A 5,847-nucleotide genomic window follows, 5' to 3' on the forward strand; every position below is an offset into this window, starting at 1 on the left:
GAAAAACCTTGTACCTATAGGTACCTAAAAATGTCTTCCTGAAACCAAACCCGGTGATGAACAACCTTTCACCGCCATTATTGGGCAAGTCGAGTATTTAATCCTAGGATTGCTTAAAATCCATGTTTAATCAAACCTAGCTCACAAAATAGTCAACAGATCAGTTCTAATATTTAGTCAAAGCATACTCCAATTTATATTTTAGCCTAAACCCTTTTTAATTCATTTTGTATTACTTATTAATTGAGCCCGATTAATGAATAATAAACCTAAATAAGCCCAGAACTATGAAAGGAAACTTAAAAATACCGAAATTAATGATTAAGAATTAGGATAAAAATGAATTTGGACGCACTTTGGGTAAACAGTACACCGCGACACGGTGTCCTATGCCGTGCCACGGTTGACAACACCGTGTCACGGTGCCTAGTACCATGACGTGGTTCCTAATTAGGGTTTGCGGCTCTTACTTATCACTTCTAGGGTTTCGTGGGATCCCCTGTTCATTTCCTCTCTAAATACCCTACTGATTCTTTAGTTCGAGCCATTAAATAATTCTCTTTTCTCTCTTATATGCTCTAGCCTAAACACTAGCCTACCCTATTCTTCCACAATAATTCTTTTAAGCACTCCAAGGAGTCCATACTTTACCCGTAGTTCTACTCTTAAGCCAAGGCGGGAAAGGTAGAATTGTTTGAGGGTTTGGGCCCAAATCAACTTTAATTTAATTTAATTTAATTTCCATTGTTGTTGTTTAATAATTTCCTTGAAGTTACTAACGCGTTTATTATTTTTGTAGTTGCAAGCAAACAAAATCAAAGTAAGGAATCATGTTCCTTGTATTTCTGTTATTTTTCTAACGATTTTTATTATGTTTGTCATATATTAATTGTTGGATTTATTGTTGAATTGCTTCTAAAAATAATGTTAGTTTTGTTATATTTATTGATCACCATATAGCATGTTTAAAGAGAATATGTAATTGGAAATCACGCCTAATAAGATAATTTGGATAACCGGTTTAGGTTCCTTTTTAATCTTGTTGTTTGATCAAGTGATCACAAATATTTTAGAATTATATGTTGCATTAATATTCAACCAATTTAGCTTAATAATAGTTTGGAGCGAATTGAATATTTTGTTTGTATGCCTTTGAGATCGCAGGAATTACTTCTCACTGTAAGAATCGAGTAGAGGCCAATACAGGTGAATGTGACTCCATGGCTCACTTCGTACCATCATCCCCGATCCTCCTTTCATGGTTCCGAACTATATGGAACTAGTAATCTCATGGATTATGAATGGGGTGTAACCTTCACCGGTCAATCGTGTTGGGTTTTGGAAAGTCTGACTTTTCGCGGAAACAAAACCCGACCCCTAGACCCACACATAAATAAATGCAACTAAACATAAGAATGTTAATTAACATAATTAATATCATAGTTAACAAGAGAAAAGAAGGCGATCTTACCCTGTAGCGTGCTTCGCTCAATCGAGATCTTACTTGAACCAACAGGGACTCAAGAACGCAAAGATCCCCAAATATGGCCCCTCTAACGGAGTCCACCCACAAGCACGACCCGTATGACCCTACCCCAGAGTTTAGGTGGGGCTAGACCCAGAAAGATTAGAGTATTACGAATTTAAAGGTTTTCTCACCTAATGGGAGTTGTCTTATTGAGTTCAACTCAAGTGAGTAATACACAAGGTATGCCTTGGGTATTTATAAGGAGTGCTTCCTTGTGAAATCCTCTCATCTTTAAATGTGTGATTTTTTCTCAAAACGATCCCAGATGGGAAGAATGTTAAATTCAATTCCTAGTTAAATTAACCAAGGAATCACTAAGTAACAAGTGTCACATGGTTAGATGAGGACCACTTCCCCACTTGCTCCACAAGGCAACTCACATCCATTGTGAGTTAACCATGTGGCACCCAACCTTGAGCCCCAAGATGGGTTCAATTAGGCCACCACCTATCGGCTCGCGTCTATGACCCATCACTCGGGTACGCAGCCCGCTGCCTCATGGCGCTTTGCCAACGTGGTGAGCTGCCACCGTGGCGCGCTTCCATTTGGCACGCTTTCTTAGCCTTTCGCATGGCTAGGCCATTTCGAGGCTAGGGTTTTTATTTGTTACTTGAAGCATTTTCCCGTCTTGCCAATTCCCAAATTTTGGCTCGACATTTGAGATTAGTTTCCGACGCTCTAAGCTCAAAATCTGACGTCTTTCTTCTTAATACTCTAATGACTCATTAATTCTTTTCGAATTAATTCGTCGACACGGATCGTTAACTTGGTTCGGTGTGACCCAAAGGGTTTAGTCAAGATTAAGCTGTAATATTAATTATACATTAATATTACTGATCAGAAGCGGCCTCCAACTAGGCATTCTGATCACTTGACCTTGCTGAATAATTAGCTCCGTAATTGATTCTGAACCCTATTTGGAATAATACACTTGTTCGAAGGACACCATTCCTATCAATCTACCAGTTGTTCTTCCGGAAAAGTGCCCATTTAGTGTACAACCTATTTCCTATATCACTTAATGCCTCTTCATGAACTATAAGATAAGATTATTCATCATCCTTATTATGTATAGAAGTGTTTCTCGAAATCCGAGTTCGACTGACAATAAGCAGATGATTGCTTAAAATCTATCTGAGCACGACCATACATTTTCACAGTCTCGCTCTTCAGAGACCTTGTAAACAACAAAGACATTTCCCTATTGTAAGTAGGGGGACATTCCCAGTCTTTTACTATCAGCTTCTCTTACTAAGAGGACCTAGCCGCCCGAGTGTTTCCGTTATAATCCCCATATACAGTAAACGTTTGACGAACATCAAAACGGACTAGTACTCAAACAAGAGAACTCACAATACTCATGTTCGAGGAAAGAGGTTTCGATAGCCGTAATGAGGGGTATACTTACGACGATTTTTGAATCTCTTTGAGTATTCTTATAGGTCGATCCGGTATAGGTCCAAACTAATATATGTGCCAATTATTTATTACAATCATGTCCTTATAGCATAAGAAACGGTACTATAAACCATACTACATAAGAAACGATGCAAGTGGTCATTAATCGTCCATCATTTAAATGACCTTGATTAGGGATAATTTTCAATTAAAATATTCAACGTTCATTTAATAGGTGTTTCTTTATCCAAGAAATTGACTTGATACCCTATTTTGAATATTCTCATAAATAGAATGGACTCATAATTTAATTCTAAACCACAATAAAATAGTTTTGTGGAATAATTATTAAAATTTTTTATTCCACTATGAAACCTTTCAACGTTTCATCTTATGACAAATAGTTTTCCCAAAATGTTTTAAGAGTAATTGATATGTCTATTTTTTATAGTGATTTATCCCCGTCCCTTGGTCATAATTAGTAGTGTTTTTGGCTCTTTAGAGCCACTTTTATTACTAATTTGTGTTTTCTAGTGTCTTCATAGTTTTAGTTGAGTTTTGTTGGAAATTGCACACTTGGAGCTTTTTCCCGGATTTATTGGAGTAATTACGAGCATTGGAAAACCACGACCATCTTTCGTAGCCCAAGGCCGGTTGGAGTCATCAAACTGGTGATTAAGGGCTTAATATAGGAGAAACCGAGGCATTAAAACGAGTGATTGAAGCCCCATGGAGGAAATTAGCGTTTGGGCCAAGTAATTACCCCAAAATGATAGTCCGTTAGAGGCTGATGGGAGCTCGTCCAGATGGGAGCTCGCCTGAAGGTGCGCCCGGTCGGGCGGGGTGGAAGAAGAAGAATGTTGTTCTTCGCCCAAAGGCGCGCGAGAAAAGCTTTGAAGATAAAAAGGCGGGCCCGGCCGGGCAGTGCTTCGCCCGACCGGGCGCGTGTCTTGGATGAGTGTTTTTCAACGTTTTTACTTAGTTTCTAATTAGGATTTTTAGGAGTTTGTATAAATACGTTTTAGTAGCTTTTGATCCAATTACCACTCTTTCATTAGTTTAATCTTCTCTTAAGCTAAAACTTCTCTCTTGTTTTCTCTCTCTATAACTTTGTTCAACTCATAATTTCCGTTAACTTTGGTAACGATTGCTTCTCTATTTTTTTTAGTAATTTAATTTCTTTAATTCATCATGTCTTGTTTATTTGTTTTGATTAGCTTAGATTTAATTATGTGTGAGTAGTTTTCTTTCTAGAGTTTGTGGGGATCCATAAATAATATGAAGGGGTAATTTATTGTTGTTGACTGTCAATGCTTGATTAATTTCCTATTGATTGATTTAATGCTATGCAATTAGATTAGGCCTGGTTTAATTGTATGAGTTATGCAATATTGATTCGAGATTTGAGAGATGAGAATTGATGTTTAGGCTTAGTTTCAATAGGCATGTTATTTTATAAATTGTTAAATCAAGATTCGAGAAATGCGATTTAATATCGGTAGATTTATTCTGTGATTGTAATGCGTAGCGAAAGCCCTTTATGATCAAGTTAATTAATGCATTGATGATTGGTTATTATGTTTACCTTGGAATATTATTTATTGGTGAACCTATACCCTAAGTCTGTATTAATTGATTTCTCCTTAGTTTAATTCTTTTTACAACAACAATTTGGTTACTTAATAATTTAGATTATTTTAACGAATTAGGAATAAATTGACTTGTTTCCCTGTGGTTTGACCCTACTTCCCTATCTACTTTAGTTAGAGGACTTAGGTAATTCTTTTGATTGGGTGATATGACTTTATCCTGTCAAAATTTAGCGCCATTGCTGGGGAGACGGTTTTAATTTTTTTATTTCTGATTGTTTTTGTAGTCTAAATTACTTTCTCCCTTCTAAGAGAACGCAAGTTCTTTGAGATAATTTTCTCATATTTGTTTGTTCAGTTCTGTGTTTATGCCCAAGAGTTCTAGATCAGGTTACATTCCATTCGATGCTGAAATCGAACGATCTTTTCATAGACAGAAGAACCTTTTCAAACAGGTACGAGACACTTCTGAAGGTAATCCACCTTTGGAACCCCCGTCTAATTCTAGCGATTTGGAAGTTTCTTCAGAACCTAAATCAAAGATGACAACACCACTACCACCTCCAGCTCGCAATCTCAGCGATTATTCGCAGCCGTCACTAATGGATTTTCCACATCTCACTCCTACTCCGGCTCTTGATGGAGTGCAATTCGAGATTACGCCCTAGTTTATTCATTGGAGCTAAGGGTGAAGATCCTAATCTTCACGTTGCAGATTTTTGTCAATATTGCAATACCATTAGGCAAGCTGGGGTCACGCAAGACCAAATCAAGGAGATTCTTTTCCCTTTTCTTTATGTGGAAAATCTAAACTGTGGTTTAATGGTTTGAATAGAACTGCACTTGGTATTACCGAATGCGAAACTCTTGCTTTAAATTTTTATAACAAATATTACCCTGTAGAAAGAACAGCTTTACTAAGGAGTGCAATTCAAAACTTTGCCCAAGAGCCAGATGAAACTCTATATGAGGCTTGGGAAAGGTTTAAGGATCTGCAGAGAGAATGCCCCCACCATAATTTAGCATAATGGTAGTTGATTCAAGCTTTTTACAATGGGTTTGGAAAGACATCTAGAACAATTCTAGATTCTGCAGCTAGTGGGAGGTTTATAAATCTTAATGTTGATAATGCAGGTCAAGTTATCGAAGATATGGCAATTCATAATTCCCAATATGGGAATCCTAGAGGGTTTGCTAACAAAGGAAAACATAATGTTGATTCTGTATCCTTTTGCAGGCTCAGTTATCATCTATTTGCCAAAAACTGGATAATCTAAATGTTGTTCCTAATTCTGTAGCCAATGTTTCTGCTGTCAATAATACTAATGAAGC

General features: G+C 37.1%; 1 non-coding gene across 1 annotated transcript; it reads right to left on the minus strand.

Moving 5' to 3' along the window:
- Positions 1-5,429: 5,429 nt before the first annotated feature.
- On the minus strand, positions 5,430-5,536 carry LOC145569715 (small nucleolar RNA R71). Its single transcript, XR_014096261.1, has one exon. It is a non-coding gene; the product is annotated as a small nucleolar RNA R71 (small nucleolar RNA).
- Positions 5,537-5,847: the final 311 nt, after the last annotated feature.

Source organism: Chenopodium album, chromosome 11 (genome assembly GCF_948465745.1).
Source record: "Chenopodium album chromosome 11, dcCheAlbu1.1, whole genome shotgun sequence".
Taxonomy (NCBI): domain Eukaryota; kingdom Viridiplantae; phylum Streptophyta; class Magnoliopsida; order Caryophyllales; family Amaranthaceae; genus Chenopodium; species Chenopodium album.